Below are 21073 nucleotides of genomic sequence, written 5' to 3' on the forward strand. Positions count from 1 at the left end.
TTATTATTTATGGAGCAACTGTAACGAAAACCAGTTTCCCCCAGGATTAATAAAGTATGACTATGACTATGACTATGAACAGTACCATGGGCCGTTGAGATAGACTGGAGGAGGAGGAGGAGGTAGGGGAGTCGTAAAGTGGCTGTAGTGAATGTAGCTGCTGCGACATCATAGAGAACTTGCTTTGTGTGCTGGCAGCTGGGGCACGGAGCAAGGAACTGCTGGAATAGAGGAGGGTGAAGGAGATGATTTGTTAGAACTATGGTTTCTCGGGCCATCATTGGAGGCAGTGTCCTGAAAAGAGAACAAAGTGTGAGAGTCACTTACAAAGCAGGCAGAATCCACAGCAGAAGGAGAATCCTTCTCCTTCCAATATGGCTGATGACCAGATTATAGAGCCAGTGAGGTCAGACAAACAGCTGACAGCAGCCTCTATTGCCAGTGGTGGTCATCCATGGATGTACACAAAGAGGTTTATTAGGGAACCAGAATCTGAAATGTTAGTGGACACTCGATTGGCAGTGTCAATAACTAATCCACCCTTGCCCATGACTGGAGGGGTGACTTACATTACCAGTGCAGGAGGTGAAACAATGAGGGCGGAGGGAAGTCGGCTCCAGGTACTTGAGATTGAGAGAGTGCAGCTTTCTGTCAATTTTTGCGTGTGCCCAAACAATGAAGGTACTATCCTGAGGATAGAAACACTGAGTAAGGCAGGTGCTATCATAGACACAGGAAAAGGAAAAATAACATGGACAAGAAAGGGACAGGAAATATCTGTGACCCACAGAGAGACAGCAGCCCCAAGCATGGAGGGGAGACAGGACAATGTGTGGGGATCAAGTCTGGATGACCAAGGAGTGGGAGCAAGCATGGTCAGGAGCTGTTGGAAGTCATGCAGCTGCCTGAGGAGTTAGTATTGATTAAAGGAAAGGGGATAGTAAGGAGTAGAAAGAGAATGAGGGGACAGACATCAGTGCGAGGAGGGCAGTGGAAGAACAAGAAGCAGGAGTAATTACTAGTGTACAGGAAGCAATTACAGCTGCCAATTTAGTACGATTACATGGAGCTGTGAAGGACCACTGTAAGAAGGATAACACTTTGAGGAATTGAGCAAAGCAGTAGCGATATTGCAGGTCAGAGAGAACCGGAGGGAGAGAAGACAGTCCTCCCACAGCCAGGTGACTATGTCATGGTAAGAGAACTGGTTGAAAAGACAGGTTTTGCTCACAGATGGATAGAACCGCAGGATGAATGAAGTCTCTGTTGACATATAGTCCCAGCGAGACAGCCAGTGGAAACACTGGATTCAGGTTATACCTTATGACCCACCTTCTTGTCGCCCTTACAGACAGAGCAAGAGATCAGGTGCACCCGGTAACAGTGTCATTGCAGAGAACTCAAGTGATTAACACCAGCCGGCTACATCAGACCTGACCACAGCTGATGGAATTTGGATTTGGATGATGGAATTAATTGCTTTGTTGCAAAGTTTGCAGATGATACGAAGATAGGTGGAGGGGCAGGTAGTTTTGAGGAAGTAAAGAGGCTACAGAAGGGCTTGAACAGATTTGGAGAATGGGACAGATGGAATATAGTCCAATCATAAACAAGAGAAAATCTGCAGATGCTAGAAATCCAAATAACACACACAAAATGCTGAAGGAATTAAGCAGGCCAGTCCTGTTGAAGGGTCTCAACCCAAAACATCAACTGTTCTCTTTTTTCCACAGATGCTGCCCGGCCTGCTGAGTTCCTCCAGCATTTTGTGTGTGTTGCTTTGGACTTCCACTATTTGCAGATCGTCTCTTGTTTGTGGGTGGATTACTACACTGCAGAGTCTCTTCCAGGGATGCTTACCCTGAAGAAGCTTAAATCTTCCCTTCGATGGGAGTTCAGTAAAACCCTCTCTCAGTGCTTCTCCCCCACACCCCTCCCCATGATCTCTGCTGTCCTCTGTCTCTTCGACCATGTGCTCATGCAGTCCCGCTATCACAGCCATGTGTCCTTCCTGGGAACATGTTTCCACCGCCAGCTTGTACCACATGGCTTCCAGATCCGTTTTCAAGTTTCTCAATTTGGACCCTCTAGGACCCCAGGTGCTCACAGTCAAATGACTTCTCCCGCTGCTTCTCCCACCACGTTCTACACACCACGCTTTCCACCATGAGGAGGTACCTGGGGTTTCTTCCCCTGTCACTTCCGCAACTCCGGTATTCTTCCTCCGCTGCCTGTAATAGACCTGTCCACTTCTTTGTACTCTGCCGGATCCACGCTTTTAATGGCTGGTTCTTCGACTTTCTCACATCTTGCACGGATTGGAAGATCACCCGTCTACAGATCACAGACCTGCCTTCTCCATTGCCGGCAGACATGGAAGTCTCCAGACCGCAGCCCCTGCTGCCACCAGCTCTAGCCTTGACTGACAGCACCTCCAGGCTGGGTCTTCGTGCACTGCCGCTGGAACCCCCGTCTCCCCTTCCCCCACCACTACTCTGCGATCCTGTGTTTCTCAGGCCCCACGACCAGCTCTTGAGCTCTCAAAGGCACCATCTTCCTCTCAAAGACACCATCTTCCTCTCATCCCACCTCCTCTAAGCAATTCAACCTTCCGCACTCCTCTGACACTGCCTTCCCCCCCCCCACCGCCCATCCCAGCTCTCATCCATACCGGGTCTTCACCTTCCCCTCTCTGAGGCAGAACGTTCTGTCCTCAGTAAGGGCCTCACCTTTCTCCCCCTGCGCCCGTCACAATGCCGAGCTCTTCTTCTGCCACTTCGTCTCCGTCCCACTTCTTTGGCAAGGACTCTCCACCATGCACCGACAACCCCTTCTACCGTCTTCAGCCATCCTCCTCTTCCTGGACACCCCGCTCTGGTCTTCTGACTGCTCTGAATCTTTTTATTGCCAACTGCCAAGGGAACATCAATGATCTTGACTTCACCACTCCTCTCTCCAATATCAACCTCACTCCTTCCGAACGCATTGCTCTCCACTCCCTCTGCACCAATCCTAACCTCATCATCACAGATAAGGGGGGTGCTGTAGCAGCCTGGCGGACTGACCCCTACCCTGCTGAGGCCCTGCGACAACTATCAGACACCTTCTCTTACTTATCCCTCGAACAGGATTCCATTAAGGAGCACCAGGCCAGTGGCTCCCACACCATCACTGACTTTATTAGCTCTGGGGATCTCCCATCCAGTGCCATCAACCTCACAGTTCCCTCATCCCGCACATCCTGTTTCTACCTCCTACCCAAGATCCACAAATCTGCCTGTGCAGGTAGACCCTTCGTTTCAACTTGTTCCTGCCCCACTGTACCCAACTCTGACTCCTCATCTTTTCCTCTCCAGTCCTGCTGAAGGGTCTTGGCCTGAAACGCCGACTGTACTCTTTTCCATAGATGCTGCCTGGTCTGCTGAGTTCCTCCAGCATTTTGTGTGCGTTGGATGCAATGTAATATCGAGAGTGTATGGTCATGCACTTTGGCAGAGAAATGAAGGGGTTGACAATTTTCTAAATGGAGAGAAAATACAAATATCTGAGGCACAAAGGGACTTGGGTGTCCCTGTGCAGGGTTGTCTAAAGGTTAATATGCTGGTTGAGTCTGTGGTGAGGAAGGCAAATTTGATGTTAGCATTCATTTCAAGAGTATAAAATATAAAGAGAATAGAATATAAAAACAAAGATGTAATGTTGAGTCTTTATAAAGCATTGGTGTGGCCTCAGCTGGTGTATTGTGAACAGTTTTGAGCCCCTTATCTCAGAAAGGATGTGCTGAAACTGGAGAGGGTTCAAAGGAGGTCCACGAAAATGATTGTAGGATTGAACGACTTGTTTTATGAAGAGCGTTTGATGGCTTTGGCCCTGTATTCGCTGGAATTCAGAAGAATGAGGGGTTACCTAACTGAAACTTACCGAATGATGAAAGGCCTCGACAGAGTGGACTTGGAGAGGATGACACTCCTATGGTGGGAGAGTCTAAGACCAGAGGATACAGCCTCAAAATAGAGTGGCATCCCTTCAGAATGGAGATAAGAAGGAATTTCTGTAGCCAGAGAGTGGTGAATAGGTGGAATTTATTGCCATAGGCAGCAGTAGAGGCCAAGACTTTAAGTATATTTAAGGCAGATGTTGATAGATTCTTGATTGGTCAGTGTATGAAAGGATACAGGGAGAAGGCAGGAGATTGGGGCTGAGGCAGAAAAATGGATCAGCCATGATGAAATTGTGGAGCAGATTTGACGGGCTAAATGACTTAATTCTGCTCCTATATCTTATGGTCTTATGGAAGTAGACCCACAGCAAACACAAAGGTAGAGGACACCAAGAGAGCATGACAGGAAAGCTGTGAACAGCACGTTAAGGCATAATGCTAACTGTACTGTGTCATGCAGGCCGTTTGCTGAAGATAAATAATTAGTTGTATAGCTCAGAATAGAAAAAAAATATTGGGGGAAATAGATGGGGAAGAATCTGAGTTACAGTGGAGACATTAGGTTCCACAACTTTGATGTGTGGCAGACCAAGAAAGAAAAGAAATTACACAGTGTCCAATGCTCCCTCTAAGGTGTGCTGCTACTGCACAAAGGAATTTAAACCACGCACAAAATGGTTATAACCATATAACAATTACAGGACGGAAACAGGCCATCTCGGCCCTTCTAGTCCGTGCCGAACTCTTACCTTATCCTAGTCCCACCGACCTGCACTCAGCCCATAACCCTCCATTCCTTTCCTGTCCATATATCTATCCAATTTAACTTTAAACAACAACATAGAACCTGCCTCAACCACTTGTGCTGGAAGCTTATTCCTCACAGCTACACTCTGAGTAAAGAAGAAGTTTCCCCTCATGTTACCCCTAAACTTTTGTCCTCTAACTCTCAACCCATGTCCTCTTGTCTGAATCTTCCCCACTCTCAATGGAAAAAGTCTAACCACGTCAACTCTATCAATCCCCCTCATAATTTTAAACACCTGTATCAACTCCCCCCTCAACCTTCTATGCTCCAAAGAATAAAGACCTAACTTGTTCAACCTTTCTCTGTAACTGAGGAGATGAAACCCAGGCAACATTTTAGTAAACCTCCTCTGTACTCTCTCAATTTTATTGACATCTTTCCTATAATTTTGTGACCAGAACTGTACACAATACTCCAGATTTGGCCTTACCAATGCCTTATACAAATTCAACATTACTTCCCAACTCCTATGCTCAATGCTCTGATTAATAAAGGCCAGCAAACCAAAAGCTTTCTTCACCACCCTATCCACATGAGATTCCATCTTCAGAGAACTATGCACCATTATTCCTAGATCCCTCTGTTATCATATCTATCTCATTGGCATATTAAGTATATTTCACGATCGTACATAATCATATTTCCTTTTCCGGATTCTGTTGTGGACGGTGTTGACAATGTGGAATTTGTGATGAGATGTCTTCAGATCTTAGACTGGCTTATTTTTACCATTTATACTGAAGAAATTATTCAGTGTGCACATGTTGTTGTCACTGGGCAAAAAACTGCACGGCACAAGATTTTTGCGCATACCGGTCATTACAAATTAGAGGGGATATTGTCAGCGTTTGAAGGCAGTCTCCCTAGCTTGAATGGGGAGTGAGTACAAATGAGCTGCTCGTGAGCCTGATACATTTACCTTGTCGGTGTCCCTGATCAGAGAGTAACCACTGATAGGCACTGCTAGGTTTTAGCTATCAGAGAATGAAGGGTTTGTGAAGATAAAGAATGTGATTAAACTGCAATCTGTCAGCAGGGAAGGAGGCAAGGAATATGAATGACAAACCTGTATTTTAAAGACTGTCGGTCAAATTTCTGGAACACTCTCTGCTTAGACACTTGTCAGTAGCTATTAAAGATGATCGCATTGATATTGATGTACATAGGGACATGATAGGGAATTGGGGAGGAGGGTCCAAAGTACAGGGAATTTTTGCTGCCCTGTTTGATTAGATCCTCCTTAAAGTTTGGCCTTACGTACTTAAAGCCGCTGAGAATGTACTGTGCAATCTGCCACTTATGTCTGTTGTCTTCCTTTCCATTTAAAACGGTTACGCCAAGGTTGCAGACTTATTCTTAAATCAGACAGACACACTCGTAATCGTGTCTGCTACTATACAGTTCCTGGATGAGTATGCACGCACCTCACTGGCGTCTTAAATGTTCAGTAACCTCCCTTCACAATTGGTGGCCCTGTCTCACCAAATTAACACCATAATGTCTAGTCTCTCACAATCTTCCTAGATTTCAGGATTGTCTGCAGAATTTCAGATGCAGGAGTGAGAAGGATTGAGAGAAATAGACTTGGAGCTGATAAAGTGCGTCAGATCTTGCCGGACCTCATGCTGTGCAGAGCTGAGATTTGTGAGCTGGATGGTGGGAGACATAAACCTGTCCAAGCAGTGGAATGGAAGCTCAAGAGGAGATAACAGCTACAGTTTAATGCCTGCAAGCACTGTGTCAAGGGAATATCAGAAGGATAGATGCTCAAATTATGAGAAAGAATGCCACATATACAAACAGAATGAAAGCAACTAATCCTTGCAGCCTTGCAGCCAGAAACTGATGTGAGTGAAGGCTACAATATGTATCATCTCCACATTTAATAAGCATCAGCTGCTAGATGAATTTGCATTCTTAAACAGATTGGAAAGTTGGATGGAAATTAACATGTACAGTTAGGTAAGCGTGAGCATCCAGTGTACACCATCCAAGGCAACTTCAAGCAGAAACAGAGAGTGGTGTTTCTGTTCTGACTTCTCTAACTTCCGCTAATGCCCCACCTCCCCCTTGTACCCCATCCGTTATTTATTTTTATACACACATTCTTTCTCTCACTCTCCTTTTTCTCCCTCTGTCCCTCTGACTATACCCCTTGCCCATCCTCTGGGTCCCCCCCCCGCCTTGTCTTTCTCCCCGGGCCTCCTGTCCCATGATCCTCTCATATCCCCTTTGCCAATCACCTGTCCAGCTCTTGGCTCCATCCCTCCCCCTCCTGTCTTCTATCATTTTGGATCTCCCCTCCCACTTTCAAATCTCTTACTAACTCTTCCTTCAGTTAGTCCTGATGAAGGGTCTCGGCCTGAAACGTCGACTGTACCTCTTCCTAGAGATGCTGCCTGGCCTGCTGCGTTCACCAGCAACTTTGATGTGTGTTGCTCGAATTTCCAGCATCTGCAGAATTCCCGTTGTTAGTGTTTCCGTTTGTTGACATTCTCACCCCTTAGTATGTGTGGGACAAACCAGACATGCTGATGATCTGTTTGAATCCTCATGGTCTGAATAAGACTCAGAAGACAAATCCTTGTTGTAGCCAGCAGGCAGGTTAGCAAACCAATAGTGCATGTAAATAGACACCAACATATGCTGAGAACAGTGCGGAAGGAACAGGTGCTGTTTTCTCCCGGTAGGGATTAGTTTTTAGTTTCAAATGCTCCTGCCACGTTTTTTCACCCTGCAACCTTATCCTTCAATCTCTTTGAATTATGGAGGACAGCATGTGTATAAATGTCTCTCCCCAGCAAACTTCATCATGATCATCATGACTCCAGTATTTCTACTATTTTTTAGTGTTTCCTAATTGTACATATGATTCTTTTGTGTTCTATCGCTGAGCAGCAGTGAACCATCTGACTGGCCTATCAGATTTCTCTTTGGGAACTAGTTGACTTGATCAGCATTTCTGATCCGGCTATTGTTCACGATTGCACTTAATAAAAAAAAAGGCATGCCATGTTCAATCTGAAAGAGATGCTGGCCGTGACATCGTGACTGGAGGTGTTCCTGCAGTACAGATATAGAAGGTGTGTACTTTTGAGCATAAGCCCTTTTGAAGTGATTGTGATGAATCTCTACACAAGACTATAGCTGTAGCAGTGCTTCTAGACACATGGTACAGATTGAATACCATCCACGGAGATCTGCTGAGTGATCACACCTTCCTACTGGAACGACTGAATCATCAATATGTGGACCGATGGAGGCAGTAGCTAACTCATTGTTGAAGAAGTCGCAGCAAGGCACAGCACAAGTAACACTGCAAGAATTGTTCATAAATTGGTTTATTATTATCACATGTATTGAAGTATGATGAAAAGCTTATTGCATACCGTCCATACAGACCAACGCGTGACAACAGTGTGATGAGGTAGTGCAATGTAAAACAACAGCAGAATGCAGGATGAAGTGTTACAATGCAGAGAGAGTGCTGTGCAAGTAGAAAGGGCATTGGTGTTTCCATACCGGGCTGTGATGCAGCCAGTCAATACCCTCTACCACACATCTAAGTTTGTCAAAGTTTTAGATGTCATGCCGAGGTTTTGCAAATTCCTAAGGAAATACAGGCACTATCAGGATTTCTTCGTAGTTGCACTTATGTTCTGGGCCCAGGACCAGTCCTACAAAATTAATTTAAAGTTTGTAACCCTCTTTACCTCTGATCCTCCATTCAGGACTGGCTGATGGACCTCTGGATCCCTCCTCCTGAAGTCAATAATCAGCTCATAGGGTAAGAGGCTGTTGTTGTGGCAACATTCAACCCGATTTTCCTATATGCTGATTCGTCACCGCCTTTCATTCAGCCTACGACAGTGGTGTCGTCAGCAACTTGAATATAGCATTGGAGCTGTGTTCAGTCACAGTTATAAATATAAAGCAAGTAGATCAGGGGGCTAAGCACACAGCCTTGTGGTGCATCTGTGCTGATGGAGGTTCTGGAGGAGATGCTGTTGCCAATCCAAACTGACTGGGATCTGCAAGTGAGGAAATCCAGGATCCAATTGCACAGGAAGGTATTGAAGCCAAGCTGTTGAAGCTTATTCATTAGTTTTGAGGGGATGACAGTACTGAATAACAAGCTGTAGTTGATAAAGTGCATCCTGATGGATGGATGATACATACTTGCTGTCCAGTTGGTCCAGGATTGAATGAAGAGCCGGTGAGATGGTATCTGCTGTGAAAGTGTTGCGCCAGTAGAAAATTTGTAGCGGGTCCAAGTCACTTCTCAGGCAGGAATTGATATGTTTCATCACCAGCTTCTCAAAACATTTCATCATAGTGGATGTAAGTGCTACTGGATGACAGTCATTGAGGCAGTTACCATGTTCTTCTCAGGCACTGGTATGAGTGAAGCCTGCCCTAAAGCAGGCGGATACCTCAGACTGCTGAAGCGACAGATTGAAGATCTGAGTGAACACTCCAGCCAGTTGATCAGCAGAGGTCTTTAAGACCTCACCAGGTGTCCCGTCTGGGTAGCACAGTAGAATAGTGGTTAGCACAATGCTTTACAGTACAGGATTCAATTCCCACTGTTGCCTGTAAGGAGTTTGTACGTTCTCCCCATGATCGTGTAGATCTTCCCCGGGTGCTCCAGTTTCCTCCCCGGTCCAAAGACGGGGTGGGTCGGTAGGTTAACTGGTCATTGTAAGTTGTCCCTTGATTATGCTAGAGTTAAACCGGGGTGTTGCTGGGCGCAGCTTGAAGGGCTGGTAGAGCCAATTCCACACTGAATGTCAATAAAATACTGTAAAACTTCGCTCACCTTCAGTTGCCTCATCACTGAAATGTTCCCACAACTTATGGACACATTTTCAAGGGCTCTTCATCTCATGTTCTTGTTATTTATATATTATTATGATCTCTTTCTTTTTGTATTTGCACAGTTTGTTGTCTTTTGCAGACTGATGGGGTCTTTCATTGATTCTATTATGGTTATTACTCTATTATGAGTTTACTCAGTATGCCCATGAGAAAATGAATCTCAGGGTTGCACGTGGTAACGTATATGTACTTTGATAATAACTTTACTTTGCACTTTGAACTAGGGAACCATTCAATAGTCTTATAACAGCAAATAGAAGCTGTCTTTGAACCTAGAGGTTGTGTTTTAGGCTTTTGTATCTACTGCCTGATGGGAGATGGGAGAAGGGAGAATGCCTCAGGTGGATGAGATCTTTGATTATGCTGGCTGCTTTACTGAGGTGGCAACACGTGGAGATAAAGTCCATTAAAGGGATGCTGGCTTCTGTGATGTGCTGAGCTATGTCTACAAATCTCCGCAGTTCCTTGCCGTCATGGGCAAAGAAGTTGCCATATCAAGCCATGATGTATCTGGATAGGATGCTTTCCACGGTGCATCAATAACAATTTCTGAGTTTCCTGAGGAAGTAAAGGGGCTGGTGAGCTTTCTAGGCTGTGGTGTCAATGTGGTTCAACCAGGGCAAGCTGTTGGTCATGATCACTCCTAGGAATTTGAACCTCTTAACCCTCTTGACCTCAGCACCATTGATGTAAACAAGAGCATGTACACTACCCCCTTCCTGACTTTAATGACAAGTTCTTTTGTTTTCCTGCCATTGAGGGCAATGTTGTCATGACACCATGTCACTAGGTTCTTTATCTCTTTCTTGTACTCTGACTCATCAGTATTTAGGATATGGCCCTCGGCCATGCAGTCATCTACAAAATTGTAGATAAAATTAGAGCAGAACCTGGTCACCAAGTCGTGAGTGTACAGGAAGTGGATTGGGGAGCTGAGGACACAGGCTTGTGATGTACTGTTATTGAGAATAATTGCAGCAGAGATGTTTTTGCATTTTCTTACTGGTTGCGTCTTTTGGTTGGAAAGTCAAGGGTCCAGTCACAAAAGGAGGTGTTAAGTACCAGGTCTAGGAGCTCAAAGATCAGCTTGCTTGGAGTTATAATATTGAAGATGGAGCTGCAGTCAATAAACAATACTCTAACATTGATGTCTTTACTGTCCAATATTTCAGCAGTAAGCAAATTGTAGTGGGTTGAGGTTGTATGAGGAACTATGTATGAGAGCAGCCATAGGAGCAATGGAGGCTTTGTCACAGTCTTGTCCAGTACCTCTGTGTTTCAAAAAAACTTTGTAGGGATTGTTTTTCAGAGCTGAAGGAGCAGTTGCCCAGATACCAGAGTGCAGACGTTAATCAAATCTAGAGGAGAGAAAGCTTGTGTATCACTGTATTGGCCAGGAATTATTCAGAATTGAAAGACTTCACTAGAATGTCTGATGTGCTCTGATCTGTGAAGGTCAAGCAATCAAAAGAGTCAGTGCTTGAACATAATAAACCTTGGGTGAGGATAGCAATAGATCTGTTCACAGTTGAGACCATAAAATTCCTAGTGATGGATGATTTGCTTTCCAACCTCTTAGGAATAGACGACCTGAATTCACCTCCACCTGTTAGCTACAAGCTGGAGTTCAGTTTGTCAAATATGGTTTTCCAGGACAGTTTGAAACAGAAAATTTGCTGTAGACAAGTTTGCAAAGTGTGTGGCTACGTGGAAATTTACTTTGACAACACTGTCATCACTGTTCCCATACTCCAGTAGAAATGAGGAGAATGCTATGAAAGTGGCCTAGTTGCTGCTGAAGAAGCACATGATGTGCACACAGCAATGTACCTAAGTCTCTTGGTAATATTAAGACACTTGTGCTAGACTTTAGTACTTACCTAGCCCAGGGGCTAATAGACCGCTGAACTAGAACACGCCGCCAGCAACTAAAAAATTGCTGAAGCCCAAAATTTCCACTGGCATAAGGAGAGTTTATTTTTATTTATCTGGGGCGGGGGGGAGGCATGGTAGCATAGCAGCTAATGTAATGCTATTACAGCACCAGTGACTTGGGTTCAATTCCTGCCACTGTCAGTAAGGAGTTTGTATGTTCTCTCCATGATCGCATGGGTTTCCTCCCAGTTTTCTCCCACATTCCAAAGACCTGCAGGTTAGTAGGTTAATTGGTCACATGGGTGTAATCGGGCAACAGGGGATCATTGTTGAAAAGGGCCTGTTACTATGCTGTATTCCTATAAACGTAAAATAAAAAAAAATGTTAATGACCAAGGCCAGAATTTATTACCTGTCCCTCAGAGTCATTCAGAAAGTATTCACGTACCACCTGATATTGTTCCTGACATTCTGGTGCAGATAATCCTACAAAACCTTGGTAGGAATTTCCAGTTTGTCAACCCAGCAGTGATGGAGGAATGGCAGTATATTTCCGCAAAAGAATAGCGTACAACTCGGAGAGGAATACACACTTGCCGCCTCTGTGATACTTGTTGGCAGTAATCATGAGTTGTTCAAGTAGTTTATGTGGGAAGAAAGCAGCGTGGCATTTTTTGTTGATGATGGGCACTGCAGCTACGGTGCGGGGAATGAATGTTTAGGTTCAGGATGAAATACCCACCAAGTGGGCTGTATTGCACTGGATGAAGGCAAGCTTCTTGACTGTTGTTGGAACTTCACCCCTTTTTGCAAGCTGAGAGTTTCCAGCACATTATTGATTTTGTATCTTGAAAGTGGTGATAAATTGTGAAGAAAAAGCATAGGATTTCAAGAGATCCTGTCTCTGACCTATACTCATAGCTGCAGTATGTATTTAACTGATACAGTTGAGTGCCTGATTTGAAAGATTGAAGCCGGTGATACATTGATAGAGAATGCACTGCAATCTGTTTTGCAGAACCCAAACACCACAGCTCAACCAGGCAAAAAGAGTAACCAACAACAACAACAGAACCTGTAAGAGTAATTCCTAAACTAAAATCGTGTATGGACTTTGTTATGAAGGAAATATGCATATAGTTGTGTTGAAAAATTGTGTTGAAATCTTATGCCAACAGCACAGCAATTTATGTTGAGAAATAATTTAAATTACATGAGCACAAATGCATGTAAATCTATCTGGATTTATTGAATCGCTATGAGTATGGACTGTCCATTGTATTGAATATGGAAATCAGAATGCTCTTAAACAAGTGTACTAGGAAGGATATGAGAGATGTCATGCAAACTCATGATAACAAAGTAGTTGTAAACACATTACATTTCCATGTAGACAGTATTGTGCAAGATGGATGATAACCAAGTTGCAGATTTTAGCTCAAAAATAACCTTTTTTATAAATTGCCCAAAACCTGAAGAATGTGACAATCATACATTATTTAAAGAACAGCAGCTCATGAAAACAGTAAGTCCCAGGTGCAAGTATTATTCAATTATAATTAGGTCCACAGTAACCACTGATTATTATTGAGCAGAGTATGGTCATGTTAAGGCCGTTTCATTTCTTTAAGCTTTTGCATAAAAGCTATCCCTTTTGCCAATCAGTTTTCCAGCTCTTGGCTCCATCCCTCCCCCTCCCGTCTTCTCCTATCATTTCGGAGCTCCCCCTCCCCCTCCCACTTTCTAATCTCTTACTAGCTCTTCCTTCAGTTAGTCCTGACGAAGGGTCTCGGCCCAAAACATCGACTGTACCTCTTCCTAGAGATGCTGCCTGGCCTGCTGCATTCACCAGCAACTTTGATGTGTGTTGCTTGAAATTCCAGTATCTGCAGATTTCCTTGTGCTGCAAAGAAGGATGCAGCTTTGAAATATAGACTCAGTGGCCACTTCATAAGGTACACCTGTGCACCTGCTCATTCGTGCAAATATCTGATCAGCTAATCATGTGGCAGCAACTCAATGCATAAAAGCATATAGACATGGTCAAGAAATTTAGTGTTGTTCCGACCAAACATCAGAATGGGGAAGAAATGTGATCTAAGTGACATTAACTGTGAAAAGACCAGACAAGGTGGTTTGAGTATCTCAGAAACTACTGATCGATGAAATTTTCATGCACAGCAGTCTCTAGAATTCACAGAGAATTGCACGAAAAACAAACAAAAAGATCATTCCATGAGCAGCAATTCTGTGGGCAAAAATGCCTTGTTCATGAGCGAGGTCAGAGGAGAATGGCCAGAATGATTCAAGCTGACAGGACGGGGACAATTATTCAAGTTATTAAAGTTAAGAGCATCACTGAATGCACAACCCATTGTCCCTTGCAGTGGATGGTCTACAGCAGCAGAAGATCATAAAATGCACGCAGTGGCCACTCTATTAGGTACAGCAGTTACCTATTAAAGTGGCCACTCAGTGCAGAGTTTTTCTGGTGGTGTAGGGAGAAAGAAACAATCTGTGTCTAATAATTTGGAAGGGTTAAACGTCGTATATGTAGCTAGACACATATCTATTGCGAATTAAGATTTAACAGTAAAGGAATTAACTACTTATTGAATTGACTTTTATATTAAAAAAATCTATTGACCTTCCTATATTTTTTAGCACTGCATGAGCAAGATAAGACTGCCCATGAATAATTTAGCCACATTGCAAATGTTATGAGAGAATATGACTGAAATAATAAGCATTTTAAAGAACTGAAAATGGAATATAAATTGCTGACAAAATTTGATGTATCGGTGTGATTTGTAATAATCTCACAGATGCACTAAATGCTGTTGTAATTGCCTGCACTCACATTTAACTGTAATGGTACCAAAGTCTGATTATTCACCATTCTCCTAAATGCTTGTCTATGTTTGGACACACGATGGTTATATCATCTGGTTATTAATTGTTTGTGCATATGTGAGCCACACTCTGTCCCTGAAGAACAGAGAGATGGTGCTTTAAAGGATCCTGCAAAATGTAAACCAAGCAACCATCTCCAAATTTTATCATTATTAACAGCATAATGCATAATGTTTGCCAAATTAGCCCATATTATGCATCAAATCCTTATACATTCTGTGCAAAAGGTCCGCCTGCAGTGAATATACAGTACAGTGCAAAAGTCTTAGGCACATATGTATAGCTAGGATGCTGAAGACTTTAGCACAACACTGTAGTGTCAATGTGGAGCTGAGAACGTGTTTGTAAATCTGGCAGGAGCAAAGGATGTTGGGAATGTTGAGGGTGGAGCACCGCGGGACGGGTGTGGGACAGGTGGCAGAAGAGGAGTGTCAGCAGTGGAGAGTGACGTGGGTATAGACACACCCTACCCTAAGACACCAGGCTAGGTTATTTGATTCCAAACACTTGGTTTATTGATCATTACAGAATGTCTCTCTGCTGCTTCCTGTTCACTACACTCTCTCTTCCCCTTTCCCCAACCATGATTCCCCTCTCCCTGCCCCTTCCCCCTCTCAGTCCACAATAGAGACCCATATCAATATAAGGTTTGTCATCACTCTCATTATGTAAAGAATGTTTTTTGGAGCACAGTACAGTGCAATACATAAAATTTCCACAGTGGCGTGCAAAAGTCTTAAGCATCCTTATTATATATACAGTATGTGCTAAGATTTTTTTGCACAGTACTGTAAGATATAAATGAGTTTCTGTTCCATTTACTTTAATGGCTTGTTAAAATATCACTGTATTTCTTGATGAGTGACTTTCCACTTAAAGACATTAGAATGGTGACAATGAGCTGTACCGGAATGAGCTAGATCAGCTGATTAATTGGTGTTGCAACAACGTCAGTAAGACCAAGGAATTGATTGTGGACTTAAGCACAAGTTAGCAGTAAAGTTGAGTCACACAGAAAATAAAAAGCCCAAGGCCCTGGGATAAGTGAATGTTGCGGCAGTCTACAGTTGAACACAGTCCAACTTGTCTTCTGCCGAGTAAATACCAGGGTTCAGCACTGACTCCAGCATGAACACCACACCACATTGCTTCCAGCACTCTGGTGGGGCACTGGACACCTCCCCTTGGGTGGCTGCAAAAAAGGCAATGCCACGGGCTGACGCCTTGTCCTTGCTACGACTGAGCCCACACGGCTCCCCCACCATCCGCCCCGTCGTTCCCCAATAAACCAATGAATTGGACCTGCAGCATTCCACACCATCAATATCCAACAGGGTCTTGTGATCACAAGAACAGCGACAATTTGGGCCAAGACCCTTCATTAGGGCCTGGTAAAGGGTCTCGGTCTGAGATGTCGACTATTTATTCCTCTTTGTGGATGCTGCCTGACCTGCTGAGTTCCTTCAGTACTTTATGCATGTCACTCAAGATTTCCAGCATCTTTAGAAACTCTTGCATCTATAATTGTCGTAAACTGTAATTTGTTGCACCTGGCTGTAACTGATACTGGCTGTAATGAAGGAGCATTAGCACATATAAACACACGAGATTTTGCAGATGATGGAAATCTGGAACAATGCACACAAAATGCTGAAGCTGCTAGTGTATTTTGGGGTTAGCACATATAACAAATAACTTCCACAGCTGACTACAACCACCAGTCTTTAGATGCAAATATGAACTGTGGATTAAATCTGAGATGTAGCTCTAAACAACGAGTTTTTAAGAACCATGAACCACAGTTATTTGGAAGACCAGACAATGCTGATTTAAATTCATTATCTGGGTGTCTGCAGTGTCGGTGCAAAGATGAAGGTGTGAGGGTGGTGTGTAGTAGGAAGGAAGTATTGTAAATATGGAATTATCCTTTGATCTTTAGCATATAAAAAGTCAGGTAGTGTTGGGTCAGGCAGGCCTTTTTCCTTCAAAAAGGGTCTCAAAGTAATGTCTACTCTGTCTCATTTTGCCAAATAAAGAGACTGTTTCTCATCTACCAGTACTTCCCTCTGGTGACTTTGTTCATGTGACAACAAAGGAACTCAATAAGTCAAGCAGCATCTATGGAGGGGAATAAACAGTTAATGTTTTGGGCTGAGACCCTTCATCAGGATTGGAGAGGAACGGGGCAGAAGCTAGAATAAGAAGGTGGGGGTACAAGTTTGCAAGTGATAGGTTAGACCAGGTAGTGGGGAAGGTGGGTGGGTAAGGAGGGATCCCGTAGGTGGAAGAGTTAAAGGGCTGAAGAAGCAGGGATTTCATAGAAGAGGACAGTGAACCATGCAAGAAAGGGTCGGAGGAGCAAAACCAAAGGGAGGTAATAGGCAGGTGAGAAGAGAAGGCGTGACAGGGTAACCAGAGTGGAAAATAGAAAAGTGGAGAAGAGGGGAGTGAAATTACCAGAAGTTAGAGACATCGATGTTCATGTCATCAGGTTCAAGGTTATCCAGATGGAATATAAGGTGTTCCTCCTTCAACCTGAGTTTCATCTCATCATGGCAGTAGAGGAAGCTATTTTCTGAGATGTGTCAGAATGGGAATGGGAATTCGTATTGAAATAGGTAGCTGCTAAGAGAACATCTCGTAAATTCTTCACTCTTCCTCCTCCTCTCTGTTTCCATTACCCATTCTGGTTACCGTCTCACCTTTTCTCTGTCAGGTTCTGTTTTCTTCAGCCCATTACCTCTTCCACTTATCCTCTCCCAACTTCTTACTTCATCCCCCAAACCACCCACCTTCTCCCTCACCTGGTCTCACCTATCACCTGTCACTTGTACTTCTTTCCCTCCCCTACCTTCTTATTTTGGCTTCTGCTCCCTTCCTTTCCAGTCCTTATGAAGGGTCTTGGCCCGAAACATGACTATTTATTCCCCTCCATAGGTGGCTAGGTGGCTGCCTGCTTTGCTGAGTTCTTCCAGTGACATAAGCACATAGTTTGGTTTCATATGCAATCTGGTTTGGGCCTGTTTAGATAAGAGATCAGTTTAGAGGGTACTGACTGAATCGTATTTTGGCTTTGCAGAAAAAGTAGCTACAAAGTATAGAACCAAATATACTGAAAGCCACTAAAATCTACAGACATATGGGTGATTATTCAATCACAGTAGTAAACGTAAAGACATGAAAAAACAGTAATCTGCACCCTAATACAACAGACCCTTTTAAAGATGCTACAAAGTAAAGCTCAGAAGATGTGTGAAATTTGATTAGGCCCTCTTGGGAATCATATAAGTCCCATTTCACTGTTGGTTTCTATGTGTAAGCTACCCTAATGCCATTTTAAACAGGGGTTTAACCAACTTCGCAATTATTTTATGAAGAATCTGACTGGGCATTACTTTGCCATGTTTTAACAAATCAAAAATAGGTGCAATCCAACTACTCAGTGTTAAGTTTCGTTCTAAGGCAGTATTTCCTCAAAATAGATGTTCCTGGGAGGAGCTACTGCACAGGACCGAAAGAAGCTGCAGAAGGTTGTAAATCTAGTCAGCTCCATCTTGGGAACTAGCCTACAAAGTACCTAGGACATCTTTAGGGAGCGGTGTCTCAGAAAGGCAGCGTCCATTATTAAAGACCTCCAACACCCAGGACATGCCCTTTTCTCGGTGTTACCATCAGGTAGGAGATACAGAAGCCTGAAAGCACACACTCAGTGATTCAGGAACAGCTTCTTCCCTTCTCCCATCCAATTCCTAAATGGACATTGAAGCTTTGGACACTACCTCACTTTTTTAATATACAGTATTTCTGTTTTTGCACATTTAAAAAAATCTATTCAATATACGTCATTGATTTACTTGTTTATTATTATGTTTATTTTATTTATTATTATTATTTTTTCTCTCTCTGCTAGATTATGTATTGCATTGAACCGCTGCTGCTAAGTTAACAAATTTCACGTCACGTGCCGGTGATAATAAACCTGATTCTGATTCTGATTCTAAAATTATTAATTTTGCCTTTAATGTGGTGGGTCAGTGATAGGAGAGGAGGAAGGATGGAAGGATCTTCCCAATTACACCTACCCACACCACCTTGTCATTCAAAATAATCTTTTTTCTTACAGTTCACTTTAATTTTTATTGCAATTTTTAACCTTCCCTTCGGGATGAGGACTGATCTTATCTTATACTGTGGATCATGTTATCCTCAGCAGGAAAGTGAAAATATAAATATCATTATCGTTGAATATGATAAGCCTGGAGACTGCTGCACATCTTATAATTGATTAAATGTTAGTTATCTTCATATTAAATTTCCCCTCTTGCATTTTATTAACAAAACTTAATCAATTTAGATTAAATGTAATAAAGCATTTATTAAATATTGCATACAGTATATGAAGTAAATGGTATACACACACACATGCTGGTACATACAATTTCACTGTGGAGTTTTCAAATATTGCTTTATTTCAATTTTTGTGATATATCTAACTCTAAGCTGCAATAATGGAAAATTTAATAAAACAGATATGACTCTCAGGGTAAAATTGTCAAGATTCTAATATCAATGCTGTCACATTCTGAGAATAGACCCATTCTATATTTGACATCAACCTTTAAAGGCACTAAGAATAATTCTATAATAATGAGGCTAAAAATTAACCTGTCATGTGCACCCAACTCCATTTTGCTTACCGTGTCTCCTTTAAAAAGGGAAATTGATCACTGTTTTATTGCTAAATTTGGTGGGGGAAAGAGTGAGAAATAATGGTAAATGGTAAGTTAAACCAGTTTGAACTGTGTTCTGATTCAATGGGGAAGATGATCTGAAGAGTGATATACCATTTAATATAGGCACATGTATTGGAATGAGATCAGCAAAGGGAAGTAAACAACACATTCAGTTTGATTGCAGCAGGTAGAAAGAAGGTGGGGTTCTGGGTTTATTCGGAATGATTGCAGTGAAATCAAAGGTGCAATCTGGATCAGAAAGGGAGACAATGATTCAATTTTGGACTGAAGCAATTTTAGCAAGATAAAGTTGAACTCAAGTGAGTACACAAAACTTCATATATGCTCGGCCCGATTTCTCTTTTTCTTTTACCCATACCTTCCACTGCTGGGAATAGAAAACAAAGTTGAACAGTGTAACACACATCAAAGTTGCTGGTGAACGCAGCAGGCCAGGCAGCATCTGTAGGAAGAGGTGCAGTCGATGTTTCAGGCTGAGACCCTTCGTCAGGACTAACTGAAGGAAGAGCGAGTAAGAGATTTGAGAGTGGGAGGGGGAGGGGGAGATCCAAAATGATAGGAGAAGACAGGAGGGGGAGGGATGGAGCCAAGAGCTGGACAGGTGATTGGCAAAGGGGGATATGAGAGGATCATGGGACAGGAGATCTGGGAAGAAAGACAAGGGGGGGGGACCCAGAGGATGGGCAAGAGGTATATTCAGCGGGACAGAGGGAGAAGAAGGGGAGTGAGAGAAAGAATGTGTGCATAAAAATGAGTAACAGATGGGATCCGTTGGTGCGGGATCCCACCACTAAGCACATCTTTCCCTCCCCCCCCTCTGCATTCCGCAGGGATCGCTCCCTACACAACTCCCTTGTCCATTCGTCCCTCCCATCCCTCCCCACTGATCTTTCTCCTGGCACTTATCCGTGTAAGCGGAACAAGTGCTACACATGCCCTTACACTTCCTCCCTTACCACCATTCAGGGCCCTAAACAGTTCTTCCAGGTGAGGCAACACTTCACCTGTGAGTTGACTGGGGTGATATACTGCGTCCGGTGCTCCCGATGTGGCCTTTTATATATTGGCGAGACCCGACGCAGACTGGGAGACCACTTTGCTGAACATCTACGCTCTGTCCGCCAGAGAAAGCAGGATCTCCCAGTGGCCACACATTTTAATTCCACATCCCATTCCCATTCTGACATGCCCATCCACGGCCTCCTCTACTGTAAAGATGAAGCCACACTCAGGTTGGAGGAACAACACCTTATATTCCATCTGGGTAGCCTCCAACCTGATGGCATGAACATCGACTACTCTAACTTCCGCTAAGGCCCCACCTCCCCCTCGTACCCCATCTGTTACTCATTTTTATGCACACATTCTTTCTCTCACTCTCCTTTTTCTCCCTCTGTCCCTCTGAATATACCTCTTGCCCATCCTCTGGGTTCCCCCCCCCCCTTGTCTTTCTTCCCGGACCTCCTGTCCCATGATCCTCTCGTATCCCCCTTTTGCCAATCACCTGTCCAGCTCTTGACTCCATCCCTCCCCCTCCTGTCTTCTCCTATCATTTTGGATCTCCCCCTCCCCCTCCAACTTTCAAATCCCTTACTCACTCTTCCTTCAGTTGGTCCTGACGAAGGGTCTCGGCCTGAAACGTCGACTGTACCTCTTCCTAGAGATGCTGCCTGGCCTGCTGCGTTCACCAGCAACTTTGATGTGTGTTGCTTGAATTTCCAGCATCTGCAGAATTCCTGTTGTTTAAGTTGAACAGTGTGTTGATTTGAATGGCCTCACTGGCCCAGTGCTAGACCATAGCTGGTGTGCTCATTTCTAGTCACCACACCGCAGGAGGATACCCAGCAAATGGAAACAGAGTAGAAAAGCTTGGGCACACGGGAGGCAACATAGTAAATGAGGAGG

General features: G+C 43.7%; 1 protein-coding gene across 1 annotated transcript in view; it reads left to right on the forward strand.

Annotated features, from left to right (window-relative positions):
- The window catches only part of galnt17 (polypeptide N-acetylgalactosaminyltransferase 17), a 453499-nt gene that overhangs the window by 190105 nt on the left and 242321 nt on the right, over positions 1-21073 (forward strand). The window lies entirely within an intron of this gene.

This window comes from Mobula birostris, chromosome 25 (assembly GCF_030028105.1).
Source record: "Mobula birostris isolate sMobBir1 chromosome 25, sMobBir1.hap1, whole genome shotgun sequence".
NCBI lineage: Eukaryota > Metazoa > Chordata > Chondrichthyes > Myliobatiformes > Myliobatidae > Mobula > Mobula birostris.